Here is a 309-nt window from a genome sequence, read left to right as displayed (position 1 = left end):
ACCAATTAGTACCATACCAAACGACCCCATCTCTCTCTCTCTCTCTCTCTCTCTCTCTCTGTCTCTCTCTCTCTCTCTCTCTCCTCTCTCTCTCACTCTCTCTCTCTCTCTCTCTCTCTCTCTCTCTCTCTCTCTCTCCCTCTCTCTCTCTCTCTCTCTCTCTCTTTCACATACTGTACAAACAGGTTTGAGCTCTATCTTTGGTCCGCAATCCCAGCTGACCGCTGCGAGTGTCTCTGTCGCCACGGTAACATTGTTGTCCACCAGGGACACAAACAAGCAAAGAAGACTTCTACGAGAACACCTGCT

Source organism: Poromitra crassiceps (assembly GCF_964638095.1).
Source record: "Poromitra crassiceps genome assembly, chromosome: 12".
NCBI lineage: Eukaryota > Metazoa > Chordata > Actinopteri > Beryciformes > Melamphaidae > Poromitra > Poromitra crassiceps.
This window is presented reverse-complemented; position numbering follows the sequence as displayed.